At 48.7% G+C, this 16,372-nt stretch overlaps 1 long non-coding RNA gene across 4 annotated transcripts in view; it reads right to left on the bottom strand.

Annotated features, from left to right (window-relative positions):
* Positions 1–8,557: 8,557 nt before the first annotated feature.
* LOC135230240 (uncharacterized) overlaps positions 8,558–16,372 on the bottom strand; it is a 195,603-nt gene continuing 187,788 nt past the window's right edge. For 2 of the 4 annotated variants that reach the window (XR_010320871.1, XR_010320869.1), the window contains one exon: positions 8,558–15,448. This is a non-coding gene — a long non-coding RNA (uncharacterized LOC135230240). The remainder of the gene's footprint in view (positions 15,449–16,372) is intronic. The other 2 variants (XR_010320870.1, XR_010320872.1) reach the window with 2 other exon arrangements.

Here is a 16,372-nt window from a genome sequence, read left to right on the forward strand (position 1 = left end):
GCAAAGCTATGTTTATGTAATGATTTAAGCATTTTTTCTACAGCATGGGACTTGTAAAATGATTTATTGCACTAAAATAATACGTGAATGACATGGACAACTAGTTTAATTCCAATAAATCAGAAATTGCAACACCTGCTAAAAGGAAAAGCTGCTGGATGCACATTTTGAAGCATCTAGCTATTTTATTTCGGTGTCAAGATGCTCCTCTCTTTTACATAATGCTGGTAACCTCTGCTGCACTTATTTTTTATTCTTTGTTTTCTGTTTGTATCTGTCATGATAATAGACATCTATTGACTTATTCTGCTGTTTAATGTGTTTTTATTTGTTTTTGTCTTTTTTAACCATCCGAATTATTACATTAAATATTTATCTACAAGTACACCTACAGTTATGGAACATATTTGTTGTTGAAACTTTCATGTCAAAATATTTTTTGATTCAATATTCTCTAGCCACAATAGTCCCTCCAACTCTTTAAACCATTGGAACATCACTTTATAATTTGAAATGTAATGATATACACATTATTACACACCTGATTGCTGCCTTAAGCCACATAGTGGTGAAAAATTTATATAGAGACGATGATTTGACAAAATAGTGGTTTGCCTAATAATAAAACTTAACATTTTTATAAGATTTTTCACTGTACTTTTCAAGGAGAGATTTGAAGCCAATTCTTGAACAATGCTCTTGGCAGGCTGAAGAATTTTTACCTTAGTAGAAGGTGAAGAGCAGTGGCAGATATTGAGACAAAGCTGTCTTTCTTCCTGTGCTGAGATGAAGGTCCGTGTTGCTGTGTGGAACTGCATCAGGTAGAGAATTTCTAAAGGGAGCCAAGACCCGCTATGCAATTTCTTCATCCTTAGAGTTAAATAACCATAAGAATATTTCCTATACTTCAATTTATTCTTGAACATTGAGTGAATGGTCAAAAAAATGAATGACATTGGGTAATATTTGTGAGAAACCTACGTGTAGAATGTTCATTATATGTACACAGAACTCTGGGTATATGGAGCAAGAAAAATATCTACAAAAAATATGAATTAATTAAGAGAATTAGATTCTGGCAACCAGCACAGAACCAATATGCACTTATGTCTTTAGTGATGTTCAATATCCAATGCCTTTATTTTTAACTGACTTGCTTACAGAGCTGTGTTTTGTTCTAGAGATCAGTGTTACGAAGGCAAGTGGGACTTGCTGAGGCACCGCAAATGCAGTCAGTGTGATTGTGTGTATCCAACTGGGGATCCGTCACCAACACTGTCGGGAAACTGCTGGTAAGTAAGCACTTTTATTCAACCTGTTTCTGACTAAAAGAGCCAGTCCCCAAAATATACTAAAAGGTGGATGTCATGGATTGTATTATGTCCCCCCCGAAAAATGTGTGTACCAAGTTGGTTAGGCCATGATTCCCAGTGTTCTGTAGTTGTCCTCCATTTTGTGATTGTAATTTTATGTTAAAGAGGATTAGGGTGGGATTGTAACAAAAAACATTACTAACAATGTACAAGTACCCAAAGAGAAATTAGGTAACTCCTAAAAATCAAACACTTATGCTCATCCAAAGTCTTCACCAGGAGAGTAAACTGATTGCCTACAGCCTGGGAAACAGTTTTGAGCTATAACATTTCCGATCAGCATCTGATCTCTAAAATCTACATGATATTGCAAAAACTCAATAACAAAAAGACAAATAATCCATTTTAAAAATGGGCAAAGGATAGGAATAGGCACTTCAACGAAGAAGACATACAGGCAGGTAACAGATACATGAGGAAATGCTCATAATCATTAGCCGTTAGAGAAATGTAAATCAAAACTACAATGAGATACCATCTCACTCCAACAAGGCTGCCATTAATCCCAAATCACAAAATAATAAATGTTCGAGAGGTTGTAGAGAGACTGGAACACTTATTCACTGCTGGTGGGAGTTTAAAATGGTGCAGCCACTTTGGAAATCAATCTGGCACTTCCTTAAAAAGCTAGAAATAGAACTACCATAGCATATGGCAATCCCACTCCTTGGAATATATCTTAGAGAAATAAGAGCCTTTATATGAACAGATATATGCACAACCATGTTCATTGCAGCACTGTTTACAATAGGAGAAAGATGGAAGTAACCAAGGTGCCCACCAACAGATGAATGGATAAATAAATTGTGGTACATTCACACGATAGAATACTTCACATAGATCAAGAACAATGATGAATCCGTGAAATATTTCATAGCTTGGAGGAATCTGGAGGGCATTATGCTGAGTGAAATTAGTCAGTTGCAAAAGGACGAATATTGTATGAGACCACTATTATAAGAACTCAAGAAATAGTTTAAACAGAGAAGAAAATATTCTTTGATGGTTATGAGGGTGGGGAGAAAGGGAGGGAGAAGGATATTCGCAAATGAGATAGTAGACAAGAACTATTTTAGGTGAAGGGAAAGACATCATACAATAAAGGAGAGGTCAGCATAACTGGACTAAACCAAAAGCAGTTTCCTGAATAAACCAAAAGCTCCAAAGGCCAGAGTAGCAGGGGCAGCAGTAGGGGGACCATGTTTTCAGGGGACATCTAGGTCAATTGGCATAATAAAATCTATTAAGAAAACATTCTGCATCCCACTTTGGTGAGTGGCGTCTGCAGTCTTAAAAACACTATCAAGCGGCCATCTAAGATGCATCAATTGGTCTCAACCCACCTGGAGCAAAGGAGAATGAAGAACACCAAAGATACAAGGTAATTATGAGTCCAAAAGACAGAAATGGCCACGTAAATCCAAGACTACATCAGCCTGAGACCAGAAGAACTAGATGGTGCCCGTCTACAACTGAAGACTGCTACGACAGGGAACGAAACAGAGTATCCCTGACGGAGCACGAGAGCAGTGAGATGCAGACCTCAAAGTCCCATAAAAAAATCAGACTTAATGATCTGACTGAGACTAGAGGAACCCTAGAGGTCACGATCCCCAGACCTTCTGTTGGCCCAAGACTGGAACTATTCCCAAAGCCAACTCTTCAGACAGGGATTGGACTGGATTATAGCATGGAAAATGATAGTGGTGAGGAGTGACCTTCTGGTCTCAAGTGGACACATGAGACTATGTGGGCAGCTCCCGTTTGGAGGGGAGATGAGAAGGCAGAGGGGGACAGAAAGTGGCTGAATGGACATGGGGAATACAGGGCTGAGAGAAGGAGTGTGCTGTCTCATTAGTGGGAGAGGAACTAGGAGTACATAGCAAGCTGTATACTAATTTTTGTATGAGAGACTGACTTGATTTGTAAAGTTTCACTTAAAGCACACACACAAAAGATGGAAAGAATACACAGAGTCACAGTACCAAAAGAAATGGTCAACTTTCAGTCATTTCATGAGGTGGCATATGATCAAGAACTGGTAGTAGTGAAGCAAGAAGTCCAAGCTACACTGAAGGCACTGGTGAAAAACAAGGCTCCAGGAGCTGACAGAATACCCACTGAGTTGGTTCAACGAACAGATGCAGCACTGTTCATGCCCACTCCACTATGCAAAGAAATTTGGAAGCTAGCTACCTGGCCAACAGACTGCAAGAGATGCATGTTTGTATCCATTCCAAAGAAAAGCGATCCAACAGAATGTGGAAGTTATCAAATGTAAGTGATAGTAAATATGGTAAACAAACAAACAAAGAAACTCTATCTATTCTACACTGAATATGACATTCTATCCCCAGGAGATCTAGTGAGTTTATGATGTTGTTGTTAGGTGCTGTTGGGTCAGTTCCAACTCATAGCGACCCTGTGTACAACAGAACGGAACAGTGCCCAGCCCTGGGCCTTTCTCATTGCGATGTTTGAGCCCACTGTTGCAGCCACCGTCTCAATCTGTCTCATTGAGGATCTTTGTCTTTTTCACTGACCGTCTACTTTACCAAGCACAATGTCTTTTTCCAGGGACTGATTCCTCCTGATAATATGTCCAGAGGACGTGAGACCAAGTCTTGCCACCCACCTTTCTAAGGAGCATTCTGGCTGTACTTCTTCCAAGACAGGTGTGTTCATTCTTCTAGCAGTCCATGGTATATTCATTATTCTTCACCAACAACATAATTCAAGTTTCTGTTCTTTTGCCTTCCTTATTCATTGTCCAGCTTTAGCTGCACATGAGGTGATTGAAAATATCATGGCTTGGTTCAGGCACACCTTAGTCCTCAAAGTGACATCTTCGATTTTTAACACTTTAAAGAGGTCTTTTGTAGCAGATTTGTCCAATAAAATATGTCGTTTGATTTCTTGACGGCTGCTTCCATGGGTGTTGATTGTGGATCCAAGTAAAATGAAATCCTTGACGACTTCAGTATTTTGTCTGTTTACTGTGATTTTTTTATTGTTCCAGTTGTGAGGATTTTTGTTTTCTTTATGTTGAAGTGTAATCCATACTGAAGGCTGAAGTCTTTGATCCTCATCAGTAAGTGCTTCAAGTCGTCTTCACTTTCAGTAAGCAAGGTTGTGTCATCTGCATGTCTAGGCTGTTAATGAGTCTTCCTCCAATCCTGAGGCCCCTTCTTCTTCATATAATCCAGCTTTTTGGACTGTTTGGATTATATGTTTTTTTAAAGACACTGAGTTTTTGGTAATTTACTATGGCAGCCCTAGAAAATGAATACAGAGCCCTTCACCAAGAACAAGTCAAGTTAGCACCAAAAATGCTCCTGTAAGGGTAGCCACGTAACATGAGACATGGCAGTTTTAAAAAGTATGAAGTAAAACTCTCAGCTTTGACAGACAAAGGGCTCCTCTAAGACTAAGTTCATTGCTGTTGAGTCGATTCTATCTCATAGCAACCCTAAAGGACAGAGTAGAATTGACCCATAGGGTTTCCAAGGAGTGGCTGGTAGATTCGAACTGCTTGAATAAGTATTGTGAAAAAATACAACCCTGACACACAACTTTTCTGAGCTTAGTATTAAAACAAAACAAAAAAGTCGCTGTCGAGTGGATTCTGACTCATAGGGACCCTATAGGACAGAGTAGAGCTTCCCCACAGGGTTTCCAAGGAGTGACTGGTAGATTCAAACTGCAGACCTTTTGGTAGCACCCAAATGCATAATCATCGCACCACCAGTGGCTTTCAAATCAGCTATAGGCTGATGATCTCCAAATTCTTAGAACCCAGAAAACTACTCTACCTCTGAGTGGTATCCACAGCTGGGAACTGTTCTTCACACTTGGATGACCTCAGACATCCAAATCTAACATGTCCAGAAAAAATCGTTTGGTCATTTTCTCAAGTTTGTTCCTCCATGGTTTTCCACATGGTAGAGAATAGCTCTGGTGACCATGCGCTCATGGTAGCCTGAATTCTAGAAGTCACCTTTGATTCTCCGTTCCCCTCATCCCATACATCTGATCCACCAGCAATTCTTGGCAGCTCAAGCTCCAAAGTACACCTCAAGCCTGCCCACTGTTCCCACCTGCACTACCACCATCACTCCTCACCCTGACCACTGCAGAAGCATCCTGACTGGTCCTCTGTATTTGCTGTCTTCAAGTTATCCTGGGCTACAGTTAATTCCTGGGACACATTCTTTCTCAAGACCATTGAACAATAGAAGGAGAAGGGCATTTAGTTGTATGCTACCTCCTCTGCTTGAGCTGCATGTCCCTCAGAAATCCCTTTTCACTGCCCACTCTATAATGTCTCTTTTCCAATTTCCTGTCTTTGGCCGCACTGCTTTGATAGCGTGCATGCATGTGTGCTTCAGGGGTCATGTAGACAGCTGCTTGGAGGAATTTTTCTTAGTACAATCATGGTTGTGTGCCATCAAGAGATTCTGACTCATATCAACCCTGTATGACAACTTAGAACTGCCTCACAAGGTTTCCTAGGTTGCAGTCTTTATGGCACAGCCCTGGTGGCCCCGTGGTTAAGAGCTTGGCCACTAACCAAAGGGTGGACAGTTCGAATCTACCAGTTGGTTCTTTGCAGAAAGACATGGCAGTCTGCTTCTGTAAAGACTTATAGTCTTAGAAACCCTATGGGGCAGTTCTGCTCTGCCCTATAGGGTCACTATGAGTCGGAATTGATTCAACAGCAACTGGTTTGGATTTTGTTTGGTTAGAATCTTTACGGGAGCCCATCTCCAGATCTTTTCAACCCTTGAGCTGGTGGGTTCCAACGGCCCACCTTTCAGTTAGCCAAGCACTTAACCGTTGCACCTCCAATACTTAACTCTGCACGCGAGAGGGCCCTCTCCTGACGTCTCCCGTCTCCTCACCCCGCACACCTTGGCATTCTCCTTGCTTCTAGACCCCACCCTTCCCTCTGGAGGCCCAACCCCCCCCACGCCCGCCCCACACCCGGGCCGCTGGGCCGGGCCAGCAGCCATGTTCCACGCCATCTAGCCAGTTACTCCCGGAAGCGCTGGGACGGGTGGTGAGGGGTCCGGGCCGGATGGCGCGCCTTAGAGAGGATGCTGTTCGTGCTGCTTTCCCTGCCGTGTTCTCTGAAAGGTATGAAACTCCGGCAGCTGGGTGGAGGGACCAGCTCCCAGACTGAACAAGCCTGGCCCCTCGAAGGTGTGGAGGGAAGGCACCAGGAGTGCGGGTCCCAGTCCCAGCATCCCGTGGGCTCCAGAGGTTGGAGAGTCCGGACGTTGGGTTAGCAGCTCGCGTCGCCCCCTCCAGCTTACCCCATCCCGAGTGATCCTCGGGGGCGGACGCTGCGTGGGGGCGGGCGGATGCAGCCACTCTACGGGCTGCGAGAGGGAGCCTCTGGCCCGGGAGACGCAGCTGGTCCGGGAAATTTGCATCCCCATGGCTTTGCAGCGGGGGAGGGGGGTCCAGCCACGGGATCCAGCTGCGGAGTGCCCTCGGGCCTGGGGGCTTGAAGGGCTTGGGGAGAAAGGCCGTGTCCAGGGCTGCGCCCAGGTCCCTACTCTGCCCGGGGCGGGTTTGCGGGCCAAGCTGGGGGATGGGGGCCTGCCCACCCCGCCCCCCACCTGCTCCCTCTGCCAGAGGGGAAACCAAGGCCTAGAGTTCGTCCGGGAGGGTGAGATTCCAGACTGAGGGCGGGGCACTCGCCCCCATTCCTCCTCCCACCCCCACCAGACTCCGTAGGGTGCCACGGACAGGGGAGAGAGGGATCCCCCGCCCAAGGCCATGCTGCCCCTTATTGTTTTGGGCGCTGTGCCTGGGAGGCTGAGGCACCCCGCGCCCGCGCCTGGCCGGTCTACTCTTGGGGCTGGGGCATCGGCGCGGCCCCACCAGGAAAGGAAGGGGTCCTGGGAATCTGTGGAGCAGCGTGGGGATCCTACTCCTTGTGGAAGCAGCAGCGATTCAGTGTCTGTTAACAGTGTGGATGCCAGGTCCCGCTCCCCCTCTGGGTGGCGGGGGTGGGGGTAGCAGGAAGGGGTCCTGAGCAACCAGGTCGTTTGTTAACTTAAACGTTTGTGCGGCGCTGTGTACCGGTCACTGTGGACGGGGTCTCTGGTGCTGAGGGGATTTGAGGGTTCCTCACACTGGCGGGATTTGGAGCCTCTACCCTGGTGGCAGTAGGTTTAGTGGGTTACCCTGGTGGCGTAGTGGTTACCCAGGTTGGCAGTTTGAATCCACCAGGCGCTCCTTGGAAACTGTGGGGCAGTTCTACTCTGTCCTATAGCGTCACTATGAGTCAGAATTGACTCGATGGCAACGGGTGTGTTTTTTTTTTTTTTTTTTTAGGTTGGAGATTAGGTGTCTCTCGGGCTGACATTTGAAGGTCTGGAGCTGACGGTTTATGAGGGTTTCTAAGGGTTTTAAGCGCTCCGGCCATGGGCACCAACCCGATCTTCCAGCCCCTGCGGATGGACCGCCCCCCCCCGGGGGATTGGCTGCTCTGGGACCCCAAGCCCAGAGGGCGGTGAGAAGCTGACAAACGTGAGTGATGTCCTGCAGGCTCCAGTTGGCGGGGCAGCCCTGCTCACATGGTCTCAATACCGGCAATCGGGCAGTCAGCTTCGTGCCTAGGGGTGGTTTCCGAATGTTCCCTCGTGTCCCCCCACCTGTGCGGGGCGACAACTCTCCCCTGGGTGGGGACCTAGTAGAGGCCTGCAGGGCATCAGGGTATGGAGGGGCAGAGCTTGGGCGGGGAGGGCGCGGCCCTGCAGGTTCCTCTACGTGACCACGGCGGGGGGCTGCGGGTCCTGAAGCCTCGGCCTGGTAGAGGACCCACTAGGTCACGCAGAAGGAGTGGGTTAGGATAATCATAGCATTAATGGGAGTATTGAGAGAGCGCCCTGGGGCCTTGGGTCCCTCGGGAAGAAAAGCTTCTGCTGTCGCCACTGCAGCGGTACCCAGGTCGTCCCGGCTTAGGTCCAGGAGGTTCCGGTGCTCGGAGGGCCTGGTGGGCAGAACAGAACCGGCGGTGCGCGCGCCCTCTCGCGGCCTTGCACCGAATCGCTGAAGTTCAGTGTCAGGCGATTCTAAGCCTTGGTTTTGGAACTGAATAGTGAAGCAGAGCAAATGATGCAGTGCCTTGATGGGACCGGTGGAGACATCAAGAAGCAAAGCACAGCTCAAACTTCAAAATTCCACTGAGTGTTAGTACGATTTCGAGGGAGAAAATAGACGGAGAGTCGAGAGGCCCAGAGATGCAGAAGGGTTAGAGGATTAGGGTTAGGGGTTAGGGTTTGGGGGTTAGAGGTTTGGGAGTTAGGTTTAGGGGTATAGGTTTTAGGTGGTTGGGGGTTGGGGTTAGGGCTGGGGTTACTAGGCTCGGGCACAAGTGGTTTAGGGTTAGGGTTAGAGTGAGGCTGAGGTTGATTCCCCAGTCTTGTGTACCGTCTTTCCTTCGCCAGAGTTACCACCGATCTGTTGTTTGGTTGGAAACCCTGGTGGCGTAGCGGTTAAGAGCCATCGGTGCTAACCAAAGGTCTGCAGTTCGAATCCACCAGGCACTCCTTGGAAACTCTATGGGGCAGTTCTAATCTGTCCTGTAGGATCGCTATGAGCTGGAATTGACTCGACAGCAGTGGGTTTGGTTTTTTTGGTTATTGTTTAGTTGGCTTTTCTCTACCCACTCTTCGTCTCCCTGGTGAACATCAAGGATTGTTTCTGTGCGTAAATGTTTTCATGAGTTTTTATGATAGTGGTCTCTCACTGTATATGTCATTTTGTGATTGACTTAGTCAGTGTGATGCGCCCCAGATTCATCCATGGTGTGAGATGTTTCGGAGATTCATCATTGGTCTTTATTGTCGTGTAGTGTTCCACTGTGTGTATGTACCGTAGTTTGTTTATCCATTCCTCTGTGGACGAGCACTTAGGTTGTTCCCATCTTTTTGCTACTGTGAATAATGTTGCAGTGAACACGGATGTGCATATGTCTATTCCTGTGACTGCTCGTGGAAACCCTGGTGGCTAGTGGTTATGTGCTACGGCTGCTAACAAAAACGGTTAGGGTTTGGGGTTAGGGATGTTAGGGTTAGGGTTGTTAGGGTTTGGGGTTAGAGTTTAGGGTTAGGATTTTTTGGTTGGGGTTAGGTGTTAGGGTTAGGTTTAGGGTTTGAAGTTAGAGTTTGGAGTTACAGGTTAGGTGTTAGGGGTTGCAGTTTGGGGTTTAGGGTTTTGGGGTTTAGTCGTTAGGGTTTGGGTTAGGTTTTAGGAGTTAGAGGTTAGGTTTAGGGTTGGGGTTGGTGTTGGGTTTGTTTGGGATATGTGGTTTGGGGTTAGAGGGTGGGTGTTAGAGGGTTGGGGTCTAGAGGGTTGGGGGTTAGAGATTGAGGGAGTTAGAGGGTCAGGGGTTAGAGGGTGAGGGGGTTAGAGGTGAGAAGATTATAGAGTGAGGGAGTGAGAAGGTGAGGGTGTGAGGGGGTGAAGGTTAGGGTTTAGGGTTAGAGGGTTTAGGCTTAGGGTTCAGAAGCTTGGGGTTAGGGGGTTAGGGTTTCAGGGTTCAGAGGTTGGGGTTGGTGTTGTGGTTAGGGTTAGAGAGTTAGGGTTAGAGGGTTAGGCTTAGAGGATTAGGGTTAGGGGTTAGGGCTAGGGCTTAAGGTTTAGGGGTTTGGGGTAAGGTTTTGGGGTTTAGGATTAGAGGGTTAGGCTTAGGGCTTAGAGTTTAGGGTTTTAGGATTTAGAGTTTAGGGCTTAGGGCTTAGAGCCTAGGGTTTAGGGCTTAAGGTTTAAGGCTTAGAGTGAGCTTTAAGGCTGGGGGCTGGGGTTAGGGTTTAGGGTATTAGGGTTAGAGGGTTTGACGGTTTAGTGTTTAAGTTTAGGGTTTAGGGGTTAGGGGTTGGGGTTAAGGGTGTTAGTGTTTAGGGTTTTGGCGTTTAGGGTGTTAGGGTTAAATGTGTTAGGGCTAAGGGTGTTAGGGTTTTGCGTGTTAGGGTTTTAAGTGTTATGGTTTAGGGTTTAGAGTTAAGTGATAGGGTTAGGCTTAGGCTCATTCTTAGGTTTAGGGCTAGGGATTTGAGGTTTAGGGTTTGGGGTTGGGTTTGGAGGTTAGGGTTAGGATTAGGGCTAGGGTTAGAGGGTTAGGGCTAGAGGTTAGAGTTAGAGGGTTCAGGTTTCGGATTAGGGTTTCATGTTAGCGTTAGAGGGTTAGGGTTCGAGGGTTAGAGTTAGGGTCATTAGGGTTAGGGTGGTTAGGGGTTAGGGTTAGGTATTAGGGTTTACGGTTAGGTTTAGGGTTTGGGGTTTGAGGTTTGGGTTTAGGGTTTGAGGCTTAGAGTATAGGGTTTAGTGTGTAGGGTTTTGATGTGTAGTGTTTTGGGGTGTAGGTGTTTAGGTTGTAGAGTTTAGGGTATAGGCGTTAGGGTTTGGGTTAGGGTTAGAGTTTAGGGCCTTGGGGGTTAGGACCTAAGGGCTTAGGGTCTTAGGGGCTTTGGGGCTCAGGGCTTAGGGGCTAGAGTTAGAGGGCTAAGGCCAGAGGGCCAGAGGGCCAGAGGGCCAGGGTTATGGTTTGATTCCTGGCTGGCAATTTTTTTCCTTCAATATTTTGTGTAAGTCATCCCTTTGCCTTCTTGCCTGCATGATTTCTGCTGAGTAGTCCAAGTTTTTTATTATTTACTCTCCTTTGTTGGTGACTTCCTTTATCCCTAGCCTCTCTTAAAATTCTCTTTATATTTGATTTTGGCAAGTTTGATTATTATGTGTCTCGGTCACTTTCTTTTGAGATCTACCTTATGTGGAATTCGATGAGCATCTTTCATGATATCATGGAAGTTTTCTGCCAACAAATCTTCAACAGTTCCCTTTGTATTTTCTGTTAGCCCTCCCTGTTCTGGTACTGAAATCACTCATAGTTATTTCTCTTGATAAAGTCCCACATGATTCTTTGGATTTCTTCATTTAAAATTCTTTTATCTGCTTTCTCATCAAATATATTAGTCCCAAGAGTTTGATCTTCAATCTCAGTAATTCTGCCTTCCAATTCCTCAATTGTGCTCTTCTTACTTTCTATTGAGTTTTCTAACTGTAATTTTATTGTTAATCTTCTCAATCTCTGATTGCAGTCTCTCTATGGTTTCTTACAGCTTATTAAATTTTTAATTATGTTCTTGAGTAACCTTTTTAATTTCTTCAGCTGCTTTATCTTTGTGTTCCTTGGCTTGATCTGCATTTTGCCTCATCGGAGAAATCCTTAGGCCCTTCACTGGCTCGCCATACAGCTCCACGACGTCCACTACTGGCCCTGGCATTTCGCCGGTGCCCCACTGAACGTGTGCTCCGGAGCCATGTTTCTCCACCCATCACTATCCTTCTGCCACCAGGGGATATGTGAGTGTGGGAGTCACCATTTGTCACTGGCAGCAGCGTCACAAGTCACTAGACTTCCAGGTACCCGCAGACCTAGGCTGCCTTCTGCCTCAGGCACAGTCCCGAATCCTTTATACCAGACGCTGACACCGGGCCACTGGCGGACATTCATTTTGATCAACACAGAGGTCTGAGTGAGGGTCAGCAGGCCAGGTACGTGAAGTGAAGGCCAGGTGGGCAGGACTAAGGTTTCTTTGCCATCACCATGGAGAGAGTCTCCCCACCGGAAGAGTGGGCAGAGCTTATGATGGGCCTGGTGACAAGACTCAGCCAATGGCAGAGATCCAGTCCGCCAGGCAGATGACACAGGGTCCTCCATTGTGACCTAGGACACCTAGTGGCCACAGGATTTGAGCACACCCTGGGAAAGGCTATGCAGGCACAAGGGAGCCCCTGGAGTGGACTGCTTCACGGCATTGGCAGAGCAGGCCAGGGTCCAATTTTCCCACTTTCCTGAGGATATCAGTACGCAAGACATCCCCACTCAGCATCTCTTGCCTCTCTCTCTGTATGTGTTCATTCTCTGAAATCTCTTCCTTCTCTCCCTGAGTCACTTCACAGCTTGGAGTGCCTGATAGAGAGCCTAGAGACGAAAGAGCAAAGGGGGAAGGCCTCTGGCTCTACTGGTTGCCCATGGGCAGAGAAGATCTGCTAGTCTATCTGGAAGGTCTAGACAGTAGTGACTGATTGGGGAGCTACATCACGGGTGGACTCTGGCCAGGTGAAGCTTGCTGACATGTGGTAGCCTCTCCGGAGACTACTAATTCTGCTGATGACACTGTATGCAAATACCCGGTTGAGTGCCACGGGCAGAAAACATTGACACATACCTGCCAGAGGCCTGTCCTGGGTCTGAAGAGTCCACCCTGGTCTCCAGGGTCTCATCATGTCAGCACACACTTTGCCTGCACACATGGAATCTGCCTTTCTCCACGAATGCCTTCTCCTGCTAGGAAACACAGGATGGCACTCAGCCAAGGGAGAGAACACGCAAAGTCAACTGAAGCTCCCATTTTCAAGATTTTGCTTCTGCTGGGCCACAGCCCCCGGTGGCACACTGCATGCACGTCACTTCTCCAAACACAAGGCCGAAATCCGGGCATCCAGGGCCCCAGCAGTCCAGAGTCTGCGGGTGGCAGCATACTCTGCGGAAGGTGACACCTCTTTGCCACGTACAGGAGGGAGGCCTGGGCCCTTGACTGGCTCCGCTAGAGCTCCACGACCTCAGCTATTTTCCCTGACCTTGGGCCCGTGCCCTCATGAGTGTGTGATCTCTAGTTACACTTCTCCTCTGACCACTCTGAATCCGTCAACTGCGGATACCTGAGCGTGGACATCAACATCTATCGCTGGCTGCAGTGTCACAGGTCACTAGGTGTCTAGGCTCAGGCTGACCTTGGCTGTCTTCTGCCCACGCAAGGAGCCTAATACTTCCAAGGAAATGAGGATGCTTGGTCAGTGGCCGACATCCTTTCTTTCATGCACAGAGCGGTCTAGATGAGGGTAAAGAGGCCAGGTAGGCCAGGTGAAGGCCGAGTGCGGGGCCTAGGGCTTCTTTCCCAATCCTCATGGAGACAGCCACCAGAAGGCTGGGCGGAACTTCTGACGGGGACGAGTCACAAACACTGAGCCAATAGGAGAAGTCCAGCCTAACCAGCCCGTTCCGCAGAGCCCTCCATTGTACCCATGGACACACAACGGCCCCTCGTGTCTTTGGCCACAAAATCGAGGGCACCAGGGAATAATTTTACAGTAGCCAACCCCTGATGTGGACACGTTCGACACACTGGGACAGCAGGCAGGTACCTCTTTTACACTTACGCTAGGATATCAGTAGACAAGGCGCCCTTCCTCAGCATCTATGGCTCCTCTCTGGATGTGTTCATTCAGAGAAATCTCTTCCTTCTACCCCTGAGACACATCACAAGTATGAGGGGCCTGACAGAGAGCCTGGAGATGAAACGGGGGAGGCTTCTGGCTGGACCGCTTCCCGGTGGGTAGACAATAGCAGGTAGTCTCTCTGGAAGGTCTTAGCTTCTGTTGATTGACATGGGCAATACAGTAGGGGCGGACCCTGGCCAGGTGGAGCTTGTGGGCAGATGCAACCTCTCAGGCTACGAATAATTCCACTGCTGCTTTGTTTGGTGAAAACCTCCCCCGCCAACTCGGATGAGCAGAGAACATTGACCCACACCTGCCAGGGGCCTTTCCTGGGACTAAAGATCCCAACGTGGTCTCAACGTCGTCACCCTTTCGGCACACACCTTTCCTACACACATACTCCTGCCTTTCTCCGTCAGTGCCTTATCCTACTAGGAAACAAAGCATGCCACTGAAAAAGGCCAATGCTAGGGAAATTGAAGAGATGATGCCATTTTCCAAATTTTTGCTGTCTACATGTCCCCGCCTCCGGTGCAACGCAGCGTATGTGGACGGGCTCCAATGGCAAGGCCGAAATCCTGGCAGTCTGGCACTGCAGTCCAATGGTTTATGGACGTGGGGACACGGATGACCTGTTTGCCACATATAGGAGAAATCCTTGGGCCCTTCACTGGCTTGCAATTAAGCTCCACGACGTCCACTCCTTGCCCTGGCCTTTGGCTGGTGCCGCATTTAAAGTGTGCTCCGGAGCCATGTTTCTCCGCCCATCACTATCCTTCTGCCACCAGGGGATATGTGAGTGTGGGAGTCACCATCTGTCACTGGCAGCAGCGGCAGAAGTCACAAGACTTCCAGGTACCCACAGACCTAGGCTGCCTTCTGCCCCAGGCAAGGTCCCCAATCCTTTATCCCAGATGCTGACACCTGGCCACTGGCGGACATTCATTTTGATCAACACAGAGGTCTGAGTGAGGGTCAGCAGGCCAGGTAGGTGAAGTCAAGGCCAGGTGGGCGGAACTCAGGCTTCTTTGCCATCACCATGGAGACAGTCCCCCCACAGGAAGAGTGGGCAGAGCTTATGATGGGCCTGGTGACAAGACTCAGCCAATGGCAGAGATCCAGCCCAACAGGCAGATGACACAGGGCCCTCCATTGTGACCCAGGACACCTAGTGGCCACAGGATTTGAGCACACCCTGGGAAAGGCTATGCAGGCACAAGGGAGCCCCTGGTGCGGACTGCTTCAGGGCATTGTCATAGCAGGCCAGGGTCCAATTTTCCCACTTTCCTGAGGATATCAGTAGGCAAGACATCCCCACTCACCGTCTCTTGCCTGTCTCTCTGTATGTGTTCATTCTCTGAAATCTCTTCCTTCTCCTCCCAGGCACTTCACAGCTTGGAATGCCTGATAGAATGCCTAGAGACGAAAGAGCAAAGAGAGAAGGCCTCTGGCTCTACTGGTTGCCCATGGGCAGAGAAGATCTGCTAGTCTATCTGGAAGGTCTAGAGAGTAGTGATTGATTGGGGAGCTACATCCTGGGCGGACCTGGCCAGGTGAAGCTTGCTGACATGTGGCAGCCTCTCTGGAGACTACTAATTCCACTGATAACATTGTATGCAAATATCCGGGTGAGTGCCATGGGCAGAAAACATTGACATATACCTGCCAGAGGCCTATCCTGGGTCTGAAGAGTCCACCCCAGTCTCCAGCGACTCATCTCAGCACACACTTTGCCTGCACGCACGGAAACCGCCTCTCTCCACGAATGCCTTCACCTGCTAGGAAACACACGATGTCACTCAGCCAAAGGAGAGCACAGGCAAAGTCAACTGAAGCCCCCATTGTCAAGATTTTGCTTCTGCTGGGCCACAGCCCCCGGTGGCACACTGCATGCACGTCACTTCTCCGAAGACAAGGCCGAAATCCGGACAACCAGGGCCCCAGAAGTCCAGAGTCTGCAGAAGGCGGCACATGGATCGCCTCTTTGCCACATACAGGAGGGAGACCTGTGCCCTAGACTGGCTCCGCTAGAGCTCCACGACCTCAGCTATTTTCCCTGACCTTGGGCCCGTGCCCTCATGAGTGTGTGATCTCTAGTTACACTTCTCCTCCGACCACTCTGAATCCGCCACCTGCGGATACCTGAGCATGGAAATTAACACCTGTCACTCGCTGCAGTGTCACAGGTCACTAGGTGTCTAGGCTCAGACTGACCTTGGCTGTCTTCTGCCCAGGCAACTAGCCTAAGCCTTCAAAGGAAATGAGGACACGTGGTCACTGGCCGACATCCTTTAACCAACACTGAGTCCCTGGTCAGCATCCTGGAGTCCTGGCAAGAAGAGCCAGGCACCTCCAGGAGCATCTGGAGGAGGAGACAGGGGCTGAAGAATCTACCACACCTACTGGTGCTGCTACACATGTGGGAGGCCTGGCTGCAGAGATTGCAGGCATGGCCTCAGGGTCAAAGGAGAAAGCACCTGAAGACGTGCTAGGACTCTTAGACTGAGAGAAGCAGGATGTCTGGACTGCAAAATATGCACCCTTCAGGGAAGAAGTTCATTCAAGCTTCTTAAACTCACCTCACCTGGAAAATCCATCCTCTTTTAGCCTTGTGCCCCTTCCACGCCCCCTCTAGTACAAAGAGAGATGCAGCCCTACGGCACCAGGGTGGAAGAAGCCCCAGGATAGCTGTCCGAAGACAT

The sequence above is a fragment of the Loxodonta africana genome, unplaced genomic scaffold, assembly GCF_030014295.1.
Source record: "Loxodonta africana isolate mLoxAfr1 unplaced genomic scaffold, mLoxAfr1.hap2 scaffold_90, whole genome shotgun sequence".
NCBI classification, from domain to species: domain Eukaryota; kingdom Metazoa; phylum Chordata; class Mammalia; order Proboscidea; family Elephantidae; genus Loxodonta; species Loxodonta africana.